The sequence below is a fragment of the Anabrus simplex genome, chromosome 13, assembly GCF_040414725.1.
Source record: "Anabrus simplex isolate iqAnaSimp1 chromosome 13, ASM4041472v1, whole genome shotgun sequence".
Classification (NCBI taxonomy): Eukaryota; Metazoa; Arthropoda; class Insecta; order Orthoptera; family Tettigoniidae; genus Anabrus; species Anabrus simplex.
In genome coordinates, this window is record NC_090277.1 from 82,868,537 (window position 1) to 82,896,086 (window position 27,550).

Below are 27,550 nucleotides of genomic sequence, written 5' to 3' on the forward strand. Positions count from 1 at the left end.
CTTTGCGTTCTCCATCGAGATGATTGAGCACTGGATATACAGAGAGGCTGAACACGTGGTCCTACGTAGAAGAAACGGTTATTTTATTTTTTATTTTGAGAGAAAGATGTGTTCCTGCGCAGAGCATTTGCGCTCCCTCATCAAGTGCCCACATGTGAGAAGAGCAGGCGATGACTCCAACACGTTATTACCGGGCATGACTCACCGCAGTGTCCGCACGATTCCTGGATTGTGACACACAGACAAGTAGTTGGTATGTCTAGGGCGGTGTCATCGTGACCCTCGCGACTTTCAGCCTTCGTCAAGGACAGAACACTTCCACACACAAAAGAGTGAGCGCCTCTTACTGTGGTACGGTATTTTGTTTACGTCTATGATATTCCCAATCACAGATGGTGTACTACACTTATCTATTTCCTACAACTAACATATTTACAAATAATCACTAAACTATAATGTATAGAAACGAACATCTTACAATACTACATAGAGATGTATTGTTTTGCCATATGTAATACTGGACAGAAGTAATCTACAGATTCCCTAACACTGCTCAGCGTCCGTTGTAACTGTATTAACCACGAACTCCTGTGGTGTTAGCTGTAAAGTTGATCTCATGAAAGGTGACTGTGTCTTGTGTTTCATGCCAGAACATGAAGTGGTATTAACTGCACGAGCTCCGACCAATCTATTCTTTTTATTTATTTATTTATTTATTTATTTATTTATTTATTTATTTGGGAAACCAGAACAGCGAGAAGCCTAATTACAGAGTTCTATATGTTACGCATTTTACTGTGCACACTGCATTAGCACATTTGCGACGCAGTAATAAATTCTCCATTTGCAGCTGTTAGCAAAACCCATCATATAATGAAGACTATCTTAATTCCTAAGCCCATGTAGTACCTCACCCACTTCATAAATTTTACCTGCACACTCTCTAGTGAGTCAATTAAATATTGTCGGGATGGTATCCAGATCTCAGTACCATATCCCAACCTTGACCTGGTGCTCATTCCTGGTGTAGGCTGAGTGAACCTCAGGGCCATATGCACCTCCGGAAGTGGAAATCGCGTTTCTTAAATTTTACGACTTCTGGCGGGGATTCGAATCCACGTCCTTCTGGGCGAACCGAACACGACTTTAAAGATAATAAATAAAGATATGACAGGGATTGGAGTAACAGACGATTTAACACAAGACAGGACAGGACAACTTTCAGAAATGAAATGTCGTATGGCTTTTAGTGCCGGGAGTGTCCGAGGACATGTTCGGCTCGCCAGGTGCAGATCTTTTGACTTGACACCCGTAGGCGACCTGCGCGTCGTGATGAGGATGAAATGATGATGAAGACGACACATACACCCAGCCCCCGTGCCAGAGAAATTAACCAATGATGGTTAAAATTCCCGACCCTGCCGGGAATCGAACCCGGGACCCCGGTCGCCAAAGGCCAGCACGCTAACCATTTAGCCATGGAGTCGGACGACAATTTTCAGAAGATTGATTCAATATATCAAGAGTTTCCGGGAGAAGAAGAGGAAAATTAATAACATCTGGACACAAGGGAGGCGGAAACAGCGACGTGAAAGGACGAAGAACTATTGGAAGTCAAGATGAATGCACAGGGTTACTTTCCGTCGTCCTTAGGTGACCAAAAACCGGGCGGGTTGGCCGTGCGGCTAGGGGCGCGCAACTGTGACATAGTGGGTTCGAATCCCACTGTCGGCGGCCATGAAGATGGTTCTCCATGTCTTCCCCTTTTTTACACCAGGCAGATGCCGGGGCTGTACCTTAATTAAGGCCACGGCCACCTCCTTCCCACTCCTAGCTAGGCTTTCCTATCCCATCGTCGCCACAATACCATCTGTGTCGGTGCGACGTAAAACAAATTGTAAAAAAAAAAAGAGGCCAAAATCGAGAAGAAGGAAGATACATGTTTAAAACCTGAAATTGCACTGACCGTAAAAAATTACTAATATTTTAAATATTCAACGTTTCGTGATGTTTGTCTAGATAAATAAACGGCCTTCAGTAAAAGCAAATAAACGAGATTTTTTCTTATTTTCATGGCCAGGTAACAGAAAATTTCGGTAAAAATAGATTAATAAGTAACATTTGTAAATTGAATAAATAAATAAATAAATAAATAAACAAACAAACAAGCACGAAAGTATCTTCCCTCTAGCATATAATCGTTCCGATTTTTCGACTCCACGAGTTTTATATCGGTTTAAACACGCGACCTCCTCACACCTTTCACTGCGTAGCGTCTCAAGGCTCTGTTTGCCCTGCCTCCCGTACAGTACGTGACCAAAGTTCGTCACCTGTTACCAGCGCTTCACTGCAGACTATCGCATCCAAGGAAGAATGGACAAGTTATTCACAATGATAAGAATGTGCGAGTGACAGTCCCAGTGAAACATTTTGAGGATGGCCCTGAATCTGACAGCGGCAACTGAACAGCCTACAGTACAAGTAGTGATTAAAGTACGTGGACCTTTGATTTTGGTGAACATTATGTATGAACCTGTAGGTGTAACTATCAACAGAGTTGTGGGAGAAGAAATCCGTAATTTCGTCCCTCTACGCATTTCCTGTTTGAACATGCAAAGTCTCATCCCCTTGTCTTGTTGGTTGTGTGAACCACGTTTCGTTCCCGTGTTCCAGGAAGATTCATTTTTCATTTTTCGTGCAGCATTCAAATTAAGAGCCTGTTATTCCTAGAGTGAGCTCTGATGTGTGTATTAAATACTGGACTGCATTTCAGTCGCGTGGTGTAGTTCCAGGAGTGCAAATGCTACAGTGAGGTGGTTGGCGTGAGTTACTGTAGCGGCCATTATAATAAACCAGGGAATGTTCGTAATTTCGTCCCCCTTCATTTTATTTGTAATTTTTATCAAGCTCATTATTATTTTCGGGTGGGAAAACGCAAGCAGTGGCCTAAGGAGGCTACGGAAAAAATGGGTATTAAGGCAGCGAGGGAGAGACAATGGGTTACAAGCGTGCAGGTAAAGCGCTTAACATTTCACAAGCAACGCTGAAAGACTATGTTAAAAAGAATACCAAGGAAACATTTTCATGAATGGCGTTCAAGTAATTAATTATAGGGAAAGTATTTGGTAAAGTTAGAAAGGAAACATACATTAAAATGATTTGAACTTTTCATTAATTTGGTGAGGGACGAAATTACGAACACATTTTTGTAAGTTAAGTTGTTGTAGTGTTTATGTCAAATATTGACTGTCTTACGTTATGACAGTTTCGTTGTAACTTGCCCGGAAGTGGAGAATATATTCAGTAACATACAGTATATACCAATTTCCAGCCTTGTCCCTAATATCCCTGAATTTCTACAAGTCCCAATCTGCTAAAGGGGCGAAATATGGACCCCCCTACCTTATAGTTATACACCCCCCCCACCCCCGCAAACAACTCGTCCTAGCTGGCCCCAATTTCTCACATTAAACCCATCAATTACATTACCGCCGTTTCTTCCTGATCCCAAAGCAAGGCCGCCTCTGATAAATATCTGGCCAGTTACATTCACAGAAAGACTTAACACGTCATGTTTAAAAGTCTATATTCTGTCGAAGGGAGAGAGTCCAGGCGAATTCGAGATCAATTATTCTGCTCTGGTGGGGACCCTGCTAAGTCTCAATGCTGTGTCAAACCGCCCAAGCCGAGTGTGAAGGTGTTTATCCAGCCGACACGAGCTGAGCAGGTCTACTACTGTTTCAGCTGCACCAGAGCAGAACCACACATACACACGAGCGCTGCTATAATAGTAGTCACCTGTCATAACTTACAACAACCGGAAGTTCAAGGCTGGTTATCGAGGGCGGCGGTAGAGGTACCCAACCCACCATTACAAGAGACAATACCCCCAGGACACATCACACCCACTGAAACGAGTTCACGATTTTTTTTTTTGCTCGGTATTCTCTTCCGGCTCTTCTGCCCCTCAGCAGCGAGTCACAGAAGCGCTGCCAAGATAAAGAGCGAACTCAACATGGGACGAAATTTCTCTTATTTAATTTTAACAGAACGTCAGTCGTGAGTCAACTTTACTAATCTGAGCGATAGGACTGCCAGTACGAAGGACGAACCCAACAGTTCTTGTTGACGTAAGCGTTTGTGCATTAATTTCCGAGTGCACCCACTGCTGGTCACGCCAACTTGTGCCCTACAAAATTTGTACGACAGTTCAATCGCAATACTCCGGCAAAACTAAAGGACATAAGAGTCCATTAACGGTGGACGTCGACATCATCCACGCTCAAACTCAGGTAACAAAGGAACAAATGATAGTCGTGGCGAAGACGAAGAAGTGTCCATTTGATTTTTTTTAATGCTGAAAACATTTCTTGGTAGACAAAGTAAGCGGTCTCCATGCTACGAAAAAACGTAAAATTAAGCAATTTCCTCAAGTGTATCAAAAGTTGAAGGGCTAAAGGGTCCGGAAGGGTTTCAAATTGAGTCTTGGATAGCGCTATCAAACTTTTTTTTTAAATGATCACTTCCAGCCTAAATGCAGTTCCGAAAAAGCAGCCTAAAACCGTGTGTTTCTTTACACTTTTCTGTTTGATTCAAATCCTCGCCAAATTAAGTTATTTACATAATTCTTTCTGTAATGTGTTCCTTGGTTCAATACCCTCAGGCATTTTTAAGTGTCTACAGCGAATGTAGTTATCAGCGCTCGTAGTGACAGAAAAAGGCAAATTGCTAATCTAATCACGGCCGACTGGATCCCTCGCTGCGTTCCTTCTAATCGACCGGATAACTATGATTAAGAAAGGATTGTAGTTTTGGGAATAAATAACGAATATATTCTCCTACTTGACTATCTTTTATTCACCTAAAATTCGTAGCTGCCGGGCTGAGTGGCTCAGACGGTTAAGGCGCTGGCCTTCTGACCCCAACTTGACAGGTTCGATCCTGGTTCAGTCCGGTGGTATTTGAAGGTGCTCAAATACGTCAGCCTCGTGTCGGTAGATTTACTGGCACGTAAAAGAACTCCTGCGGGACTAAATTCCGGCACCTCGGCTTCTCCGAAAACCGTAAAAGAGTAGTTAGTGGGACGTAAAACAAATAACATTATTATTATTTATTAAATTCGTAGCTCATATGCTTAGGATGTTTTCAACATTGAGAATTGGAGAAAACACGTTGTAGCTTCCCAGTCCTTGAAAATATTAAATGTTGAAAACTGAAAATGATTCAGTTATACATTTTCAGAATAAATATCCTTATCTGAAAAATAGGTAACATTTGTAAGTCGTCCTTTGTTGATTATCCCGAAAAAATCAATTTCAGATGAGTTTTCCCACAAAACATGCATTTTGTGAACTTACCCTCGTACGAGAGTAGTATAAACATTTTCCGTACACCTCGTCATATTCATCATAAGTACCCCGCTGAACGCTAAATCGAAGGATGGTTGATCGTGGTCCTTCCTTTGATTTGCAAAGATCCACTGCTTAAATTTTTGGGGGAAAGTCAAAATTTCCCTGATAGGTGGTACTTCTGGACCCCAGCGCACTTACTCATTGTACTCATGGTAAAAGGGATGTACATACTAGGATTTTATAAATATGTATACATTGAAAGCTTAAAAAGTTAAATTCTTATTGATGAGTACAAGAAGAGTCACGGCAACATTCCTAGGAGTGTCTTTGTTCATAGCCCTAGACTTCACTTAAGAACAGGTTACCACATATGGGAACTGTTCTCGTCAGAACAAATAAAAGCTACGAATGTAACCTCGAAATACGAGCCCATCAACACTTTGTGGAGAAAAAAAACAGAACAAACCACGTCTTGGAAACAATATTACCGCAACTAGTTCTCATGAACTTACAAAGAGAAGAAAGCTAAGAAGATTATGGTAAGTAAACGATAATAAGAGAAGAATACCTACTTTATAGAATACAAAAACAGAACTAAGAGAATTAACAAGAAAACGTTTACACAAAGCGCAAGATCTGACTTCACAAAATTAAAAAAAAAAAACAGAAATCTGTTTAAATGTAACATCCAATATATTAAAACAAGAAGAGAATTACAGAGTATAATTATAAGACAAATGCGATCATTCTGTAAAGAGGAGAAAAATATTTTCTTTATGAGCAAAAAGCAGCCTTGTTACGGACTAAGAGAATTCCTAGCCATAAAGCGTTTGCTCGCACAGTATCTTCCTTAATGAGCGGTAAATCGAGCAACCCGCGCGATCTACCGAGTTTCACTTTTCTGTATAAGGTCGTGAAATCATGGGGTTGGATAGTTCGCATGAAGAGCTAGCAGAACTTCTAAAAATGCACCGAGAGGTTCAGTGAAAAAGCAGGCCTTGAATTAAATGACTGTAGTGAACGCACCTGGTCTCTTCCAACTTGACAGAGATCTCAAGGAATAAATAGCCTACATAGGAGTTAGCACTTCCAGTAAACGAAATTACGAAGGTAAAATTAAAAGAATAGCTGTAGCTAAGAATGTACTGTCCAGACTAACAGAAATATGGAAAGATTGTATTATTAAGTAAACAAAGAAGCGACTGGTTCAATCTGAATGATGATAATAATAATAATATCTATTCTTCCTCAAATGACAGTTTGCTAAACCGACGAAGAATATCATACAATATAGTTTAGTACTTAATCTAATTACAATACAGAGTAAAAAACAATAATTCTATTGATAATGTAGAGAAAACGAAGAAGTAGAATGTTCAAAATGTCCCGCCTTTTTAACAATATATCACTGTTCCCCTTATAAATTCCAAGTTTATAAGAATGTTTGTACTTTTCCCTTTTTAAAGTGTGTATCAAACCTCCAACTACAAGATGAACCTCAGTCACTAACATACACTGTGATTTAGGCTCCATGCCTATATGGTTAGCGTGCTAGCCTGTGGTCACAGGGGTCCCGGGTTCGATTCCCGGCAGAGTCGGAAATTTTAACCATCAATGGTTAATTTCGCTCGCACACGGGCTGGGTGTATGTGTCGTCTTCATCATCATCATTTCATTCTCATCACAACGCGCAAGTCGCCTACGGGAGTCAAATCAAAAGACCTGCAACTGGCGAGCCGACCTTGTTCTCGGGCACTCCTGGCACTAAAAGCCATACGCCATTTTTTACTGATTTAGATATTTTTGTCCAGTTTTTATTCTGAGCCCCTGAAAATACTATTTTGTGTAAATAAATCCTACTGATCTGAATGAAGTAGAGATTGTAGTATAACATTACGGGAGGAAACCCTGAAAAAATCATTATCCGTGAAACAGTAAGAAGAGTCATGAGGGAAACAGTGATATATTATTTAAAAGGCGGGATATTTGGAACATTTTATTTTAAAATTGCTAGGAAGCACTCAAGACACGTTTTCATGTATCTTTATGACTCTAGACACCGAAAAAAATGGGTTTCGTAACATAACTGTGAAGTCCTCAGAGCTCCTTTCGAGGAGTTACTTGTTTCAATTGACTCTGGATGCTAAAAGGATTGGTTCCTATTGTTATCTCGGCCTGGTCCATTTGACGACTAGTCTGTATTTCCAAAGAGTGTCAAATATTTACACCCTAATATTTAGCTGTTACCCGGTGTCGTTGAGAAAATGATCACGCTTACCTCGTGACACTCCGAGCCTCTGTAGGGTGTTTAACTGGGGAACAGTTGTTTCGTTACCCGAAGGCCCTTAATGGGCTGAGTGTGTCAACAGGCGTTTTTATTTACTTATTAAATAAATGCTGGTGTTTTTCATGTTTTAAGCTGGGAACATTCTGAAGTGCATCTAACTTGTGAGGACATAAATGCGGGAAAAACATCGTATTAAGTATGACGTTCGTCACGTTGTTTGACAAGTGAACACAAGTGGATTACAGATTCAGGAGAGAACTTCGTAACTGCTGTGTGTATGTTTCACATAATTAGACGAATGCCTCTTAAAAGAGTACATAAATGCATCTTTAATACAGACTGTTTACGCCTTTCAACGTCCAGTCTGCAAGCCTCTGTGAATTTACTATACATCTCCACACCTCTTAATCCTTCACTATTCTCCATTTATTCAACATGACAATTCTTTCGGAGCCATTTATATTTACTGCGTACTGTTTTGCTCATTAACTGCTCTCTCGCAGGCAGTTACTATTTTCGACCGAATACCTTCACAACACCAGACAAACAATAAGTCCGTTTAAGGCATGTTTCGGGTTTATTTGGGGCCCAATTCAGAAAGGTTGTGTGTACACGGATTTTTAGGCGTGGGGACACGCAGGATCTAAGTGTTATTTGCTAAGAGAGAATATGGAGTAGACAGAAGAATAGTATGAGCATGAAAAGCATTGCAATCTGATGATGCTGCTTGTTTAAAGGGGCCTAACGTCTGAGGTCATCGGCCCACATTGCAGTCTATAGTGATTCCTTGTAATATTTGAAGCCATTTCGTTTCGGTTTCGACTCAAGTCAATTTGAAGCCTCCGGAGCTCAGGTGGCACCGCGCCGGCCTCTCATCGCTGGATACCGTGGTTCAAATCCAGGTCGCTCCATGTGAGATTTGTGTTGGACCAAGCGGAGGTGGGACAAGTTCTTCTCCGGGTACTCCGGTTTTCCCTGTCATCTTTCATTTCAGCAACACACTCCATTATCATTTCATCTGTCATTCATTAATCATTGCCCCAGAGGAGTGCGACGGCTTCGGCAGCCGGCACAATTCCTACCCTCGCCGCTAGATGGGGGCTTCATTCATTCCATTCCTGGCCCGGTCAAATGACCGGCAACAAGCTGGGGATTTTCATTTTCACGTTCTTCAGTCTGCCGAACTAATTTACGAATAAATAACGTTTAGAAAATATCCGAAAAAGAAATCATAACAGAATTTTACTTAAAAATAAATTTAAAAATTTCAGGCAGCTTCTAAATTTTATTTATTCTAAAATTAGTATCGACACTAACAGTTATAAAATAACAAAAATAACGGAAATGGCTATCTTTGGATATAAAAACAAAGACTATCGCTTATCGGGACACATTCACAGTCAAAAAGAGAGATCTTATGGGCTAAATTTTGAAAATTCTGCTGTGCGTAACAAAATTGTTTATGAAAAACATTTTTGTCTTGGACTGCCCACGGGCTAAGAACTTTTCCCGCAATTTCGATTTGGATATTAAATTGGTCATATATTGTTATTAATAATGATAATAATAATATTAATAATGTTTTTACGACCCACTAACTACCTTTTGACGGTTTTCAGAGAACGCCGAGGTGCCGGAATTTAGTCCTGCAGGCGTTCTTTTACGTGCCAGTAAATCAACTGGCACGAAGCTAACGTATTTGAGCACCTTCAAATACTATCGGACTGAGTCAAAATCGAACCTGCCAAGTTGGAGTCAGAAGACCAGTGCTTAAAACGCCTGAGCCACTCAGCCCGGCCATTTTTAATACTAAGCACATCAAAACCTTCCATGAAATACCAACACACAGCCAATTAAAAATGTTTTCAGTTAATTTCTGTAATGTCTTATAAAACCCTATATGAGTGCTTGTAAAAGTCATTTTTAATTGTCAATCATTTTTGATACTTGTTTTCATGGAATTTTTTAATCTTATGTCGTTTATCATGAATGTTTTTGTTTTGATATAATTACGACCGAGCTCGATAGCTGCAGTCGCTTAAGTACGGCCAGTATCCTGTATTCGGGAGATAGTGGGTCCGAACCCCACTGTCGGCAGCCCTGAGGATGGTTTTCCGTGGTTTCCCATTTTCACACCAGGCAAATGCTGGGCCTGTACCTTAATTAAGGCCACGGCCGCTTCCTTCCCACTCCTAGCCCTTTCCTGACCCATTATTGCCACAAGAGCTATCTGTGTCAGTGCGACGTAAAGCAACTTGCAAAATATATATATATAAAATTACGTGTAATATTTTGTTTCAAAATGTTATATTCCCACGAAGTGACAAGGATTTGGTCATCTGATATTTATTTTATTAATAAATAATTCACTTTAAACATAAATGCAGAAAATGAAGCTTCTGAAAAATTTACCACTTACAGTATTGATAATTTGGCTACACTTCTAAATTGAACTTCGCGCCGGTTTTGACAATCACTGCATGCCATATCAAATTAATGATTACCAAATTCAAGTTCTATTCCAGTGCATCATAGTATTTCCAGGAAATAAATGCGTCAATCATGGGGTCTGCCGCAAATGTAGACGTTTCCTGCATCGTGCTGAACTGACACTGTGTAGTAATCACCCTCAGAACCGGAACTCAAGAACACACATCTGACGTCTCAGAGGATTTTGGTAATGGACTCAATCACATCTGAAAAAATCTCATCATAACCGGAGATTTGGGATCCGGTTTAGACTTGTAATTGGAGAACCAAAAATTGTTCTGAAATCCGCCATCTTCGGTTCAAAACTGGACAGTTGGCAGGCAACCCTATGTTTTCAAGTAATTTCGTTGGTACACTTGTGCATGCACACACTATCAATAAAAGAGTTCTAAGAAGGAAATGCAATGTCAGTGGAATTCGAGATCTCAAGATCTAGCCTAAGAGTTATAGAAGTGATCCCAGAAACAGAAAGTAAAATAGCAAGCAAATGCTATCCCCAACGCATGCAAGTGTTAGTGGCAAGCAGAGAACTCCCGCGCACTTCACTGAGCAGTGCTATCCTTGACCTCGTGGAAGCATATCCGGAACGAGGGGGGAGGGGCAGATACTTTAAAAAGTGACCCTGGCCGATTATATCGTAAACATTATTTTACCTGAACGGTATATATGCGAGTACTCACAGGATTGCCCGTATGAATCATGCAGACACGACACACCTACAGAAATCGATCTGGGAGTCTACTGAACCATGATAAAGAGACGTGAACACGCGAGCCACAGAAAAGCATCGTTTAATTTTTTTTAAATCATACTGCTTCGTAAGGGACAAGATAGCATGGCTATCTGAAGGTTTGTTGCTTCTTGTTTAAAGGGGCCTAACATCTAAGCTCATCGGCTCACTGTATTTAGGAGTCGATTACATGTCAAAATTTAAATCCAATGTTAAAAAAAGAGTTACAATTAGTTGTAATGCCCCGAGGGCTGATAATCATATAGTTTTGTCCCTTAAAACAACAATCATCATACTACACCACAAAACAATGGCCATATAAATCATCACACTACACTAAAAACTAGAAAATTCAATCGTATACAAATTAAGGTTGAACATTTTGGTCTGAAATTATGATAGCTAACTTCATTTTTATTAAATTAAATCAAGTGACAGATCATCTCAACGACTGAAACAAGAGATTATTGAGCTTTTAACCCGCTTGCTGAAAAAAACGTAAACACCATAATGGTCTGCAAGTATTCAATCCAGGCTTTTTCGATCCTGAAATCGCCAGCGTCTTGCTCCAGTACGGTACCACATAGGGCTTATCACTTTAGCCACACCCCTCTAATAATTTCACTACTGAAAAGATTACATATCGGTGAAATAAAATTACGGTTTCCTTCAGGGAACTTAATTTTCGATACCATAATGTTCGTTTAAAACTATTTGATCACAAAATAGGCAATCAATTCCACGACTCCTGTATCCAAATTATTTCAAGCTTTCCTTTTAAAAATTAAACAAAATAAACTTCTTTTGAAACCTCTATGGTTAAGTCAAACATCAAATACACGCATTAATACTTTGTGTGAATCATTTTATAGGAATCCTCCTTTCCCTTCTGAAGACAAGAAAGTCACGAAAGCGAAAGGTTATGGCTGTGAACAACTACAGATTACATCCCTCTCACTTTCATCCACATCCAACATATTAAATCCACACTCTTATTGCAACAGCTGATTGTAAACAAACCGGCCTTACAACTTCACGTAACTGGCCGATAAAACTGAATCTTATCTTGTTACTTCCGAATCAACAATAGACTGAAAATATTCAACGAATCAAAACACTCCTGTCTCAAGAATGAAGCGACTAGGACAAGAAAATCAACAAATGAACATTCCCCTATCGCGTAGTACACATTATACTCAAAGCCGATAAAGCATGCCCTCGATGACGCACTCGCAAGGTTACTCAAGGAGAAACAAAATACTTCTTGCCACCATATCATTCACGAGTTCATTCAAATGCCCACCGAGCCACAGGAGGGAGAGGAAAAAAAAAAAAAAAAAGCAAGCAGTAGGCAGCCAGAGCAAGAATCCCACACCAGTCCGTGACGAAAGACAGGCACCATTACCAACCAACTAACCATATTAACAGTATTATTTACCTTCAGAGAAACAAGCAGTGGTTCGTTAGAACGCCACACTGCACGTGCCGCTCGGGCCTTACGGAAATCACCTCACATTACACCCACGGCACGACAATAAACAGACAGACGATGAGCACGACTTGTAAACGAAATGACCACTTCAAACCACTACGTCGGGAGTGACTGGGGCCCACGCACACCAAGGAAACGAGCGGGGGGCGAGGAGCCTGCCTGGCACGAACAACATACAGGACAACGTGCTGCCATCTAGCGACTATAGGAAACAACGAACACCTCAGCAGTTCCTCCTGCCACCTGCAGGCAACTATGGGTATTATTTCCTCTTCCGACTATTGATGTTCTTTGACCGACCTAATTCTTCAGGCCATCCGGAGAGGTTATCAAGGTTATATCATTCCGAATTATCTCGAGAAATATCCGATCATGCTTGACGCAGACAAGAACCTCTTAATTTTTAAGAAAGTCCACCCAGTCTGAACACACAGACATTATTCAAATCCAACGATCAGGCGTTAGTACGAATACTTTCTGGAAAAGCGGGCTTCGAATACCACAGTACTATACCTACACCAAAAGATGACTGGAGGCTGCTTGCAACTTCGAATAGCACCATCAGTACAACGTTATGCAGTTGAGGGAAACCGGTAAAGCCGACGGCGGCGCCAAAATGAAGCTTACTAAGCAAGATTAAGTGTGAGGTAGTTTCCCATTATCTTCCCCACACCTGGGTCAAGAAGTGCTGTTGGAGCACAAATGATTCCATGATAAAACACTTTTTATATGACATCCTGAATGTGTTCTCCGTATGGCATTCATTACTCAGCACCACCCATAAGTCAGCAGCTTCCATATCGTCACAGCCATACATGAGATTGAGACTTCAGTGGCAGCTGCATTTTGATTTCAATTCATTCTCCAATAATAATAATAATAATAATAATAATAATAATAATAATAATAATAATAATAATAATAATAATAATAATAATAATAATAATTGTTTTATGTATTCGGAGACGCTGAGGTGACGAAATTTAGTCCCGCAGGAGTTCTTTTGTCCGCCTCTGTGGTGTAGTGTTAGAGTGATTAGCTGCCATCCCCGGAGGCCCTCTTTCGATCCCGGCTCTGCCACGAAATTTTAAAAAGTGGTACGAGGACAGGAACGGGGTCCACTCAACCTCGGGAGGTCAACTGGGTAGAGGTGGGTTCGATTCCCACCTCAGCCATCCTCCAAGTGGTTTTCCGTGGTTTTCCACTTCTCCTCCAGACAAATGCCGGGATGGTACCTACCACGGCCGCCTCTTTCCCTCTTCCTTGCCTATCCCTTCCGATCTTCCCATCCGTCCACAAGGCCCCTGTTCAGCATAGCAGGTGAGATCGCCCGGGCGACGTACTGGTCCTCCTCCACAGCTATATCCCTGACGTAATGTCTCGCGCTCCAGGACACTGTGTTCAGGCGGTAGAGGTAGGATCCCTCGCTGAGTCCGAGGGAAAAGTCGACCCTGGAGGGTGAGCAGATTGAAGGGAGAAAGAAGGAGTTATTTTACGTCCGAGTAGATCTACCGACTCGAGACTGTCGTATTTGAGCACCTTCAAAAAAGGCTGCCTCTGTGGATCAGTGATGGAGTGTCGGCCTCCGGATCCCAAGATAGCGGGTTCAAGCCCGGCAGAGGTAGTCGGATTTTTGAAGGGCGGAAAAAAGTCCATTCGACACTCCATGTCGAACGATGTCGGCATGTAAAAGATCTCTGGTTTACCCGAGAAAATTCATAAAAAAATCTTAGCCATAGACACCCAAGAGAGTTTCGATTTACTCGGTCTGCCATCTAGTGGGCCTAGAGTAAAACGGAACGTCGAAATTCACGGGCAGACAGCCAGATGGCATCAAACTGAAATGTCTGCACAAGGTAGGTGAGGCCATACGATTGTTATTTTTTATTAACTTCAAAAAGTAGTCGGAAAAATCCATCAAAGTGATAAACTATTTTATTAATGGGGGATGTTTTCGGAGAAACAGGCCCCTCCCCCCAAGTTCATTGAGTTAAATGGGGAACTTTTTGAATTCCTGAACTTGGAAGAAAACTGTACAAATGGAGCCAGTTGGTGCAACTTCGTACATAGTGTTTGCTGTTGTAAATGTATTTTGTTGGTTAAAAATTGTTGCGGTGTTTAATTCCACTAAAATTATTCTTTCTTTCTTTCTTTCTTTCTTTCTTTCTTTAAAATGTGTTATTTCTCATGTGAAACTTTACATTATTATCCATAACGTGATGCCCTTTATTTCTTGCCGTACAATTGGCCATTCCATACTGTAACTTTGGATCTGGGGACTGTTCCACGAACGAACTTTGCAACTTTTCAACTTTGCACTTTTCACTTTTCAATTCTTGCAAAGTGCAAAGTCTTTCTGTTCCACCATGAACTAGGCTGTACTTTTCAATTTCTTCGCTAAGTGAAAAGTCTTTGCGAATGAGTGATCCGATCGAGTTTATTCCATGAGCAAACTGTATAGGCGTAATACTCTATGATTTTAATGCTTTACTTTTCGCGGCGAACTTGGCGGTATAATTGTCGTACCATTAAAGTTTTTATCATGGGAAAGAAAGGTTATTATAAGAAGCTGGCTGTGCTGGAAGTTGTCAAGGAGAAACGTGACATCCTTTTTTGACAACTTTAAAGATAACCTCTCAAATGATGACACACATCAAATGTTAACGAGAGTACCGTCAACACATATACACACAGAAGGACATTCACCCTTCATTAGAAATCCCGTCGCTATATTAAGCGGATTATCAGGCCAACGTACTGTTAGGAAATATTACATTTACTATAACATTTACGACTTTGGTAAATAATTGATTTTGATGTCCTATGCATTACTGTTACACAGTACAGCTGAGAACCATTTACTAAAAAATGTAAACATATAAGAATTTGTTCTTTTTCGGAAAGGAATTTACTTCTTTATGTTTCAATAAATGACTGACCATTTCAAGAATATAGTCAGCCTCTATTGGGATAATACGAAATCACTCGCGATATTACGTCGAAGTGAGGTTATGAAAATTAATCCTGTCTTTGTACGTTCTATTATTGGATTCTTCATCACTGTCCTCACTTGATGCTAACAAAAGCTCACGTCGTAACGTGTTTATATCACTAAACCAAATTCTACGCTGAGAAACTAATGTACATACTTGTTAATTGACATATGAAAAGGGAATCATCTCTTTGCAAGATTTATGAAAACTTTTCACTTCATTTCTTTGCACTTTGCATTTCTGTACCAATGGAGGAACATAACAGGCTTGAAAAGTGAAAAGATTTCTAACTTTTCACTTTGCAAGCTAAATCTGAAAAGCGATGGTGGAACAAAATATGAACTGAAAAGTGCAAAGTGCAAAGTGAAAAGTTGCAACGTTCGTTCGTGAAATAGGCCCCTGGTCACATTATTCACTGAAATATACGGAAACATACACAATGATGCAAAGTTACCGGTTCATATGGGTATTTAGATCATAATGAAACTTTTAACACCGAGCGAGTTGGCCGTGCGCTGAAGGACACGCAGCTGTGAACCCTACTGTCGGCAGCGCTCAAGATGGTTTCCCATTTTCACACCAGACAAATGCTGGGGGTATACCTTAAGGCCACGGCCGCTTCCTTCCCACACCTGTCCGTTTCCTGTCACATCGTCGCCATAAGACCTATCTGTGTCGGTGCGACGTAAAGCCAAGTGTAAAAACTTATAATAGAATTGTTCGGTCATTAAATTAATCCTTCTAACCCACACACCACCTTTAAAGAGTTTTATGTATTTTACGGCGTTGTAACGTCTCTGAACCCACCATCTTCCGACACCTGCACGGTTCGAACGACGCAGCCAAGTCGCTCGGTAAAGGGAAGACTCCCCGTGTCTCGTCACTCTAATGTCGCCGGGGAACAAAACAGTGGATGGCAATGATGAATATGAGGAGCCTGATACAAGTAATCCGAAGCTGAGCTGGAGGCTCGGTGTTACCCTTCCCAATGGACACCTTCTTATTTTAACTCCAGAAATTTAATTATTTTGTGAAATATTCTCCTATCAATGAAGAAACTTGTTATTTATTTCCCATGCTCTTAACTTCTTATTCAATTTCGCAGTGTGCTAGGTCACTATTAACAGTTTTATACAACACACTTCATGCTCGCACATCTGTCATTCCACAAGGACTACGCCCTTCCAGTTGTCAATTCCACCACCACTTCAGATTCTCTCTCCTTCACCCATCATGCGCACGCAGCGCTTATCGTTCATGCGGAAAAAAAAATAATGCATTTACATATGGACAACGCAACGAAAGCACACACGTCTTGCTTTTGAACGAATTCAGGGCTAAAAGAAAGACTAGAAAATACAGAATCCACATGGTCCTAAGTGACCCATTCGCAAAAACTGGACGGGGAAAAACTTTCCCAAGGAAAACAAACAATACGAGGACAGAAAAAGATCCGAAAGAACTACGATCACTAAATCTACACGACGGAAATTAAATAAGAAAGGTCACTCACACGCGGGGTTTCCAGAAATGAGAGAAGACGACTCACCATATGGGTAGAAAGAGGCATGATTTTTTCGCAATTCATTTATGTACGATTTCGCGAGAAGGAACCACATTTTTCGCGTTATTCCGCGGAGAAGCTCTTCCCCATCGCGTGAATTTCGCTTTAATTATTTTCCAAAAGTATTCACAAAAAGTTTCGTGAATTATTTATGTGGAAGATAGATTTATAAAGAGAAACAATATTGATTATTCCTTACGTAGTCAAAATCAAATAATAAATTACTCTTTCAGACAACATGGCATATCAATAAGAGATTTCCTAGGAAATTAAATCGAACATGTATTTACGTTGAACTAAGAAATCCTTATTCTGTCTTCCGTGTCTCTTCACACAAGTAATATTGGAATATAACTTAAAATCGTTTTTTTTTTTTCATGAATTTCGCTGAAGTTTCACACAAATCGCAAAATAATGAAATTTCGCTTTCCTTAACCGGGCGAATTGGCAGTGCAGTTAGGGGCATGCAGCTGTGAGCTTGCATTCGGAAGATAGTGGGTTCGAACCCCAAAGTCGGCAGCCCTGAAGATGGTTTCCGGTGGTTTCCCATGTTCATACCAGACACATGCTGGGGTTGTAAATTAATTAAGGTCACGGCCGCTTCCTAGCCCTTTCCTATCCCATCGTCGCCAGAAGACCTGTGTCGGTGCGACGTAAAGCCAATTGTAAAGATTTTTTTAAAAAACTGGCCTCATCGCTTCAATTCGCCGTAATTCGCAAAAAAAAAAAATGAAATCACTGTTTTCTTAATCAGAATCATACGATTTGTTAAGCTATCTCGAAATCGCTTCAAAATATTTTTTCTTTGTCGCGCTTATCGTTTAAGCGAAAAATAATGCATTTGCATATGGACATGTTGCATGTTGGGTATTCAGCCCGAAGGCTGGTTTGATCCTCTGCAGCTCCGCCAACAGCTGTCATAAATAGCCTAGGCGTCACTGAAGAGGCATACTAGGTAAATGAGGAGTGAGGTAGTTTCCCGTTGCTTTCCTCTACATATGGACAACGCAACAAAAAGACACACGTCTTGCTTATGAACGAAGTCTGGGCTAAAAGAAAGACTAGAAAATACTGAATCCTCACGGTCCTAAATGACCCATTCGCGAAGAAAGCGAAGAAGAAGAAGAAGAAGAAGAACATAAAGTGCCGCGAAGATAAAGAGTGAACTGAACAACTGTCCTTGTTTAGTCAAAAAGCGCCAATGCATTTCCGAGTGCACTCACCCTTATAGTCAACAGACCACTATGCCTACATCACTGAACACTGTGTCCGACTCGTTGGCTGAAATGTCAGCGTACTGGCCTTCGGTTCAGAGGGTCCCGGGTTCGATCTTCCAATACAGAGAGGAATATGACCGAGAATTTTACGCATCCACAACGAAAGTAATCTGGAATTAAAAACGCCAGTTGAACTTAAAAAAGGGAAGGCCAAAAGGTATGATTCTCAAAAATCATGTGTTGCAAAATTAACAGAATCTGCACAAAAACTGTACGACTGTCCAATCACCGTATCTCCTGGCAAACTAAAGGACGCGAGTTATTGCCGTTATGTCCCATTATTGGGACATCATCGACGGCAGGTAACAGAGGAAGAAGAACAAGAGAATGACAACAGTGACGAAGACATGGCCGACACGAAGAATGAACATCTGTTTTCTGTAAGAGAAGTTTTGTTTGGAGAAACCCATGTTTTTGCTTTCTAATTTGCTCAGTAGAGTATTCACCTTGAAAATATTAAAATATGTAGAATAAATACGTAGATTCAGTAGGCCTAGTACGTTTACTGAAAAAAAAAAAGTTTACCTAAATGAAGTGCGGTACATAGGATTTCTAAGTCCTTGTTCTCGGGTTCGCCCTAACGAAATGATTTCAAATGTTTTTTTCTTGTGTTGACCCCTTGTATTCCTTCTGCAGGTTTCCAAGCTTCAACTCCGCGTCCCAGGTGAAGGAAGCAGTGGCCAGAAGAGAGAGTGCGCACAGATGAAACCCTGACCTGCACAGAGGGACGATGATATCTTGCGACTGCCAAGGGATCGACGGAAGGGCGGGGCTCTTTAGGCTATTCCTGGATCCACGTCACACACATTGGGCACAGGAAGTGGAAGAGAGAACAGATTTTATAGCACGGCGAGGCGCGACTTCATTGAGGACGGTTCGGATAACGGAGCCCAGGGAACTGCTACTATCATAGAATAGTAATGAGCCACCGAACAAGTTGGCCGTGCGGTTTGGAGCGCGCAGCTGTAAGCTTGCATTCGAGAGACAGTGGGTTGGTAGGCATTCCCGAAGATATTTTTCTGTGGTTTCCCATTTTCACACCAGGCAAATGCTGGGGCTGAACCTTAATTAAGGCCACGGTCGCTTCCTTCCCACTCCTAGTCCTTTCCTACCCCATCGTCGCCATAAGACCTAGCTTTTGAAATGTGGTGTTACAGAAGAATGCTGACGGTGAGATCGATAGATCGAATCACGAATGAAGAGATACTGAATCGAACTGGTGAGAGCAGACCGAGTTGGCTAAATTTGGTCAGAATAAGAGAATGATAGGACACATCTTAAGACACCCAGGACTTGTTCAGTTGATTTTGAGGGAAATGCAGCCAATAAAAACGGTAGGGGTAGACCAAGGTATGAATATGACAAGCAAATGTAGGATGTAGCGGTTACGTAGAAATTAAAAGGTTAGCACAGGATAGGGTGACATGGCAAGCTGCATCAAACCAATCTAAGGACTGACCCAACAAGGACATTATTTATAGTAAATGGCGGATAAAACATGCGGAGCCGCAGCGGAAGAATTTTCGTTTAATCCTGTGCGTTGCCCTCACAGGAAAAACAACGTTTGTTTGTACCTTTCCGGTCTGTTTGTCCCGCCCTCGACGCACTTCACGCATGATCGTGTACCTGCCCACAGAGGTCATCCGCTCGTCCACTGTACCACGCACCAGAGCATGGCTAAAACAGCACGTGAGACCGGGTCTGACCCCTACAGCACAATGAATTGTGATTGATACAAAACTTGGCAAACATTCTACATATTTCGCATTCACCGCATTTCTCCTCAGGAAACACTAGTAAACGAACATTTAACAAAATATTCAATATCCTCGCAACTGTACAAAGAATTTTCCTCAAACTGAATCCACACGAACATTACAGTGTGACAAAGAATGATTACCTGTGATGTGATTGAATGATTATCTGTGATGTGATTGATTATTAATGGATTTTCAAAAAAATGCTGATGCTATTTTATTTCAAAAAAACGATATATCCTATGTAAATTTCTCCTCTACACGGAAAAATCCCCAATTCTGGACCTTCAGACAAGCAACTCAACGTCCGTGGAATATGAGCTACGACTGTTAGGTAAATAAAGTATGAGAATATATTCTTTATTCATTCCTAAAAGTTACAATGTTTTTCTTAATCATCGTTATCCGGTCGATAAGATTAGCAGTTTGCCTTTTTCTACCACTACGAACGCTAATGTGAGTCAATGCACTGTTTCACTTAACGCCTGTCCGCTTCCGAAGGGTAACGGTTAGCGCTATCAGCTGCTGTCCTCGGAGGCCCGGGTTCGATTCCCGGTACTGCCAGAAATTTAAGAATGACAGGAGGGCTGGTATGTGGTTGGAATGGTACGCGCAACTCACCTCCGTTGGGGTTGTCCCTGAAAAGAGCTGCACCCCTTATAACTACATTCGGTGTGGACATTTTAAAAATACGTCTGAGGGTATTGAACGAAGGAACACGTAACAGGAATAATTATGAAAATCAGTTAATTTGGCTAGGATTTGAATAAAAAAGAAAAGCAATTTTTCGATTTCTTTTTTTGTTTGTTAGAGCTATCCAAGACTCAGAATTTGAAGCCTTTCCGAGCGCTTTAGCCGTTCAACATTCGGCACTATTTCTGCTAAGAAGCTTTTTTCAACATTAAAACGTAGAATCATGGATATGTATTGGGGCTTATAGGACGAGAGAGTGAGTGAGTGAGTGCAGATTCTTTGGTTGTTCCTCTCTTACGATATGCAGGGGGTAGAGGTACTACCAACAGGGACCACGCCGGGATCGAACCCCATGACATGGACCAAGAAAGTTAGCGCTCTACCATCTGAGCCACTCACGTCGGACTCAGGAGAACAATTCGAAGGCTCTGGTCACTTCAGTGCTCCTCGTCACGGCCGGCAGATGGCGAACTCTTTTCTGAACTACTCCTTATCGGAATTGAATCAAAAAACTCAATTAAGATAAGGTGAAGCGCACACGTAGTTGAAGTAAACTCACTAGAACGTAACTGGGGAACTTACGAGTACTTGCAGCATTCGATATTAAAATCTGTCTCAGCTTGAAGTTAACTACTTCTCTCTAATTGGATCCAGTTTGAAGTGGCACTATGTTATATAAATATCAAATTGTTCCAGTTGCAGTATTATGCTCCTGCCATCAAAACCATTTATTCAACGGAAATGTATCCACATGTATAATGAAGCCCATCTTACAAGACACAGCGGTTAAAATACTGAAATTTAAAAAAAAATCTTCCACTGTTCCTAAAATTATATAAATATGAATCGTGGAAATCAAAAACCATCTACTTCCACCTTTTCTCATTACAAGCGTAGCCTACTATCCGTGTACACGATAAAACAGACAAGTCCTAAGGTAACTAGTCTGTTTATAATTTCGCGGACATCACAAACCAACTTATTCCATGGAGTTAGCGAGTTTCTCCATTCCATAAATATTCTACCGCTACTTGGCAGCACTATCGCATGCCAACAGGAGAAGAGAATGACATAAAAACCATAACTTTCGACTTCCAGCGAAACCTCCCTGTTCCCAACACACAAGTTTGTGATGAATTCTACCTCAGGCATATGTGGGCGGATAACTTTGGTGTACATCGAATGTCAGACAATAAACAAGTAACGTATATGTGCAGTGAAGTAGACGGCCACAAAGTGTATTCTGATGCTTGCAGCTTGTTATGACACTGTGGAAATCAAACACCACCTAATTACAGGCACATATAATTTTAAAAAATAAAATCCTATCCAGCTATAGTTATTTTTATATTCATAGTTTGTTTACATTAAGGTAGGTTTGCAGTTTAAAATATATCAAGATGATTTAATGGGAAACATGGCCATAAAATAGTTTTGAGTCCCTCCTGTGAAAGGTTTACTGGAGTTAGGGCGTTTCAACGAAGTTTCGCTCTTCCTATCTCCCGCGCCCACCGCACTACGTCCACTGATGCTGCACCTGTTATCGCACGAACTTGAGCCTCTATTTCTAACTGCAATTGGTAAAGCTGAGCTGACACTACTCAAGAAAAACAAAAACATCACCGGCACCAATTTTCGAGATTACGTTGGAACAAAAACGCAATTTTCTTCAATCTGGACATCCTAGCACTTTCAAGAGACTTGTTAACATCTACACAGACCTGGTGATGATTATACAGACCAGGTTGGATGCGCTTTCGTTGTATACGAAAACGACATCGAAATATTTTCAGCACAATACAAGCTCTCCTCATATTGTTCAATTTTCCAAGCTGAACTTTGGGCCATAAAAACAGCACTACAGCGGTGTAAAGACAACAATAAAAACGCAAAGCTGTACAGTGATTCACAGGCTGCACTTAATGCAATAAGCGACAGGTACAATATGAACCAGACAGTTGCTGATATAAGGGCATTGACTCAACAAAGTATCCACGTTTGTCTGTCCTGGGTTCGTGGACACACAGGGTCTACCGGAAATGAAAACACAGATTTCGTAGCAAAACAACCTGCAAAATCTGCGTTGGACGTTTCGTACAACAAAGTTTTACTCTAGAATGCCATTTAAACTCGTGAAATAATGAACTGGCAAAGCCTCTGTACTCTATATTTAAAAGACAGTGTTGTAATTCTCATTTCCACACATTCATTCATCACATCTTCAATAAGCTTTCATGATAATAGTCTACGTGTGTAAATAATGTATATTCTGATTTGTTCATCTATAACCCTAATATTCCATGAAAAACAGGGTTCTTTTTCTGTATGGGAAAAACAACAACAACAATAATAATAATAATAATAATAATAATAATAATAATAATAATAATAATAATACCATCTGCTTTAGGTCGCACAGACACAGATAGGTCTTATAGCGAGAAAGGGATAGGGAAGACCTAATAGTGGGAAGGAAGCGACCGTTGCCTTAATTAAGGTACAGTCCCAGCATTTGCCTGGTATGCAAATAGGAAACCACGGAAAACCATCTTCAGCACTGCCGACAATGGGGTTCAAACTTACTTTCTCCTGATAGTTACATGACCCAAACCGCACATCAACTTGGTCGGTAACATCACAAATGAACGAACTGCTAATACTTACATATTCAACATACGAGCTAAGCTAACTATTAAAGTAGGACATTTCAAATTAGTCGCAAGCAGAGAAGAATGCAAACATTACAAACTAACGAAAAGTTCTTGCTCCAGTGTTTCAACTTTCCGACTAAAAAACCCACATGGATGACATGGAGGCAGTTTACTGGAGTATTTGTAACGAACAATAAAACACAGACAAATTCGTTAATATACTGTAATTTATTTACAGCAAGACAAGACTGTTCTGAGAATGGTTAGTAATCCAAGTTTTATGGGTCCTATACCGGGTGCGCGCGGTTAGTTGCCTGATTACAATGGTATTAGAAAGAAAATAAAAGTAGGTTGAATAGATTACTGAGGAACGGTAAGAAAGAGAGCTTACGCCATACCTGCAAGATGAGAGCACACCAACTTCCTCCCGTACATCGCTTTGTGCATAGCAAGTACCTTACAACATCCAAAGCTTGCAGCATTGTATTACGAGGTGAGGGGCGTTCTACTACCCTTGTCCGGCAAACTTGGGCGTAAGGTGGTTTGCCTATCCTAGCTACGTCACGGCGTACAGCTATACACGGGTTAGTATAGCGGTCCTTGGAGTCTGTTACCGGCCAGGTCGGGGATATTAACGGTGTCGAGTTAATTCCTGAGACATCCAGCTCCCTGGCTGCATGGTCGGCGTCTTTGCCATCGGTCCTTTTTTTTTTTTTGCTAGTGACTTTACGTCGCACCGACACAGATATGTCTTATGGCGACGATGGGATGGTAAAGGACTAGGAGTTTGGAAGGAAGAGGCCGTGGCCTTAAGGTACAGCTCCAATATTTAACTGGTGTGAAAATGGAAAACCACGAAAAACCATCTTCAGGTCTGCCGACAGTGGGATTCGAACCCACTATTTTCCAGATGCAAGCTCACAGTCGCGCGCCCCTAACCGCACGGCCAACTCGCCCGGTGCCATCGGTCCTTGAGGCTCTAGGTTCTATTCCCGGACAGGTCGTGGGATTTTAATCTTAAACGGTTGGGGACGGAAAGCTTATGCTGCCCCAAACATGCCTGCAACTCACAAAACAATATCCTCTTCCACGTCAACACGCAGTTTCTTATACATGGCTGACACCGTCATTATTATTATTATTATTATTATTATTATTATTCGTTTCGGCCGTCTATGGAACATGTTTAACAATCTTTGCGGTATTTATAGCCTTCTATGCCAGTATATTTTCATCCTCTTTTCCTACTTCCTTCGTCTCTTCATGCTGTATCCCTAAGAATCCCTTTTCTCACAAGTGTTTCCTCACTCTTCTGGAAACCGCACAACTTTTCGACGAGTTGGCTAAATCGATTTCTGTCAATAATGCAATCTTCCGGAATCTTCGTCAAGTCCAACCTCACTTCTCGAAACCATTTCAGCTCTGTCTTCCCCTTCCTGAAGAATTCAAAGATTCTATTCGTTAGTCTGTTACTGTCCATTCACAACCACTCGTTGTTCTTTGATATAATTCTTTGTTAGATTTGAGTCTCTTCATTCTATTCCATTACATTTGAACCTACAATTTTTCTTTCTCTCTTCAAGCCCACCTTGTTCAATGTTTCCGCTGCATGCAGACACTGAGTTTAACAAGTGTCTAGACGGCTCCATTTGTTGTAGATGTTCCTCGTCATGCCATTTCCATTTTACTCGCCCACTCCTTAGTGGCATTCTTTCCCGACCCATTCTCCTGTAACGTTTCTCCCAAATACTTAAAGCTCTGAACTCCCCTCATTTTTCCACTCTCATATTATTATTCTCTTGTTTCGTTCCAGCCAACTAAGGGCCATGTCATTTCAACCGTTTCCTTTGAACTTTAATGTTGGGCCAGTATTCCTTCATTGTAGACGGTGTTGCTCCTTTCGCTCTTTCGTCCATGCCTTTCGAGTTTTCAGCTTCGGATTTGGTTGGAAACTCTGATGTTCTTGGAGTTTTTCCTTAAGTGAGTCACGCTCCTGGATATCTTCAAAAGCGATCCCAATCTCCTTCAGATCTGTCTGTACCACACTAAACCATGCCCCTTTTGCCTTTTTCTCCTGGAGGAAAGTGAAAATGCGGTTGGTTAACCGTGTTGACTTCATTTGGGCCATGTGTCCATAAAAAATAATCCTCCTTTACCGCATCACGTCGGTTATTTTCACCATATGCGCGAGTACAACTCCTGGTTGTGCTGTCTCCTAAACTCACCATTGTCTTTGACTGGACCTAAGATTTTCCTCAAAATCTTCGTTTCCTTAGCCTCCAATTTCTCCATCATGCCTTTTTTGATTCATGGCGAGACATTCCGCTGCATATAGAGCCTCTGGCCGGATGACAGTGGAATAGTGTTTGAGTTTTGCATTATTATTATTATTATTATTATTATTATTATTATTATTATTATTATTATTATTCACTTCACACAAATATTATTTGCTAATGACGAGAAGTACCAGAAATGTATAACAATAATCGAAGAATCCCTGGGCCAAGCAAAGGACGGAGGAGTTGACCACGGAAGGTCGAACAGGTAAGATAACCGGGCAGAGCCAGGCACAAATGGAAGTAATGAAACAATCCCTATCCTCGGGGTCACCACACGACGTCTCACGAGTTCTCAGGCTGCGTCCATCATGAACATTTGTTAATAAACATAAAAGCTTACGTACAGTGCAACTTTAAACACCGATGAAATATTGGAATGTTTGCAATGGAAACAACAGATCAAACCATGCGACCGTAAAATGCCAACCTGTCTTTTCATAGTTATTAGATGAAAATGTCAACTGAGCGTCAAGTGAGTTTCTCCGGCCATGACAAAAGTATCCATTATGCTGCACATTAAGCGCTTGGATATTTCATACATCGAAGGTAATAACTTAATGTTCTAGAAACATCCAGCCACTTCTATCTTGTGTAATCTCGCTGCGCTGGCAGCACCTACGTTGCCACACATATATCCACAGGCAGTTCACTTTAAATATTGATGGAGTAGTTCGGCTCAAGTACAAGGAGGAGCAAATAACAAGCCAACTTTCACAGTTGGCCTGCAGGTTTCGGGGCACTACGAGGTGAGGAGTGAAGACCTCCTCAGTCGTATTGGTTAGCTTTTTTGGCCAGATTCACTGGCTCTCTTATCAGCTATCTCCTCGTGAAGCAGAGTGAAGTCCATTGCTCACACTTGGATAGACCGGGAATCGAACCGTATTATTATTATTATTATTATTATTATTATTATTATTATTATTATTATTATTATTATTGTCTTCATCAGACATCTTTTCAGCATGAAGATAGAGTGCTTAGCAAGAGGCAATAGTAAAAAGGTGAATCAAGTGTAGGCCTATATACGCATCAATGTATTGTACCTGTATCTGTAAATTCAATCCATGATGAGTGAGTTTCACGGTAAGGCTGAGTCAGTCGAAAAACTGTACCGGCTAATCCGCGAAAAAAAGAAATAATAACCGCATGGCTCAGCTTCCATGTACAAGCATTTATTCAATTCAAGCCACTTCGGCAACCTGCGAGTCAATTTTGACATAGCGTTTCACTCTAGTAGATGGCAGATTAAAGCAGATCTCTGTTGGACTGGGTTGTAATAATTTTTTGTCGGAAAACACCGAAAGTGTCATGAGAGACATTTTAGACACCCACAGAAATAATAATAATAATAATAATAATAATAATAATAATAATAATACAAGGAAACACAACAGGCAAAATGAAACGAGTCCCACAATTTAAATATAACGGCGAAACAATTTAGGAAGACGGAATCGAAACAAAAGCCAACGAAATAAGATGCAAAAAAAAAAAAACATATCGACTAGTCCAAAATATGTAAAACAAAAAATTGCATTTGCAAATACAGAAAACTAATATATAACAGTACGAGCATTAAGTCGGGGATTGTGAACATTATTGTTGAAAAGAAAAGCAGAACCACATTTCTTAAAAATAAAAAAAAATAAACTTTTTCCTTTGCGAAAAGCTAATGACCACGAATATGTCTTCCAATAAATGAAACTCAAATATTGATAACAAACGAAGTATTTGCATTGTGTGCAGCCGCAGCATTTTTGGCGATCGAGGCCTACGGTAACGCCTAATATGACGTCACTTTCCTCACATATTTTGTTGCGATACATAAATTTTCAGATGAACCCCAGCCGTAAGACATGTAGAGAAAAAAAAATGCAAAACCGTACGGAACATTCCCGGCTCAAAACTTACAAAACGAAAACA

The 27,550-nt window shown here is 40.8% G+C and overlaps 1 protein-coding gene across 3 annotated transcripts in view; it reads right to left on the reverse strand.

Moving 5' to 3' along the window:
• milt (trafficking kinesin-binding protein milt) overlaps nucleotides 1–27,550 on the reverse strand; it is a 461,657-nt gene that overhangs the window by 170,592 nt on the left and 263,515 nt on the right. For 2 of the 3 annotated variants that reach the window (XM_067156969.2, XM_067156968.2), the window contains exon 1: nucleotides 12,297–12,438. The exons of the other annotated variant lie outside the window; for it this stretch is intronic. The gene's annotated coding sequence lies outside the window, so the exon portion shown is untranslated. Of the gene's footprint in view, nucleotides 1–12,296; nucleotides 12,439–27,550 lie in introns of those variants that run through there. 3 annotated transcript variants of the gene reach the window in all.